At 39.2% G+C, this 930-nt stretch overlaps 1 protein-coding gene across 1 annotated transcript in view; it reads right to left on the bottom strand.

Annotated features, from left to right (window-relative positions):
• LOC119430457 (phosphodiesterase 4D interacting protein) overlaps positions 1-930 on the bottom strand; it is a gene marked incomplete in the record, with an annotated part of 68,222 nt that overhangs the window by 8,102 nt on the left and 59,190 nt on the right.

The following is a 930-nucleotide window of genomic DNA, read 5'->3' on the forward strand; positions in this document are numbered from 1 at the left end:
TCAGAAACAGGTCAGAGACAGGTCAGAGACAGGTCAGAGACAGGTCAAAAACATGTCAGAGACAGGTCAGAGACAGGTCAGACAGGTCAGAGACAGGCCAGAAACAGGTCAGAGACAGGTCAGAGACAGGTCAGAAACAGGTCAGAAACAGGTCAGAAACAGGTCAGAGACAGGTCAGAGACAGGTCAGAGACAGGTCAGTATATGGGCTTCATCAGGGGCTCAACCACAAAAATCTGTCATCTACACTCAGTTCCGTTTCAGCAAAACATTTCAAGCTGATTCCACCATCGAGCAGCCTGTGATCGTGTAAAAAGCACTAAAGAGTTAGACATTATACAAAAACAAGTCACGGCACTCAGCTCCTGAATGAGCCGAACATTTTGATATACAAACAGCTAAAAGAGCACAAACCTGAGAAGTAGTTAGATTGTTAAAAAACACACAAAAAATTTAAAAACAAAACAGTGTAAACGATGACGCGGATTAATGAGGTATCACAGATTATTAATGTATAAAAAAATTTAGCTTTGAAGTCAGAAGATTTTAGCTTATTAGACATTCTGCATCAGACTTTAGTTCTTCAGACCTTCAGCGGCAGATGTTAGCTCTTTAGACGTTCAGCAATATATTTTAGCTCATCAAACATTCAGCAGCAGATTTTAGCTGATCAGAAGTTTAGCAAATATTTTAGTTTATTAGACATTCAGCAATATATTTTAGCTCATCAAATGTTAAGCAGTGGATTTTAGCTAGTCTGCCAGACGTTCAGTAACAGATTTTAGCTAGTCAGACATTCAGCTGAAGATTTTAGCTTGTCAGAAGTTCAGCAGCAAATTTTATCTCGTTAGATGTTCAGCTGCAAATTTTAGCTCATTAAGATGTTCAGCTGCAGATTTTAGCTCGTTAGACATCCAGCAGCAGATTTTAG

Source organism: Nematolebias whitei, chromosome 3, assembly GCF_014905685.2.
Source record: "Nematolebias whitei isolate Nwh7 chromosome 3, NemWhi1, whole genome shotgun sequence".
In the NCBI taxonomy this organism is placed as follows: Eukaryota; Metazoa; Chordata; class Actinopteri; order Cyprinodontiformes; family Rivulidae; genus Nematolebias; species Nematolebias whitei.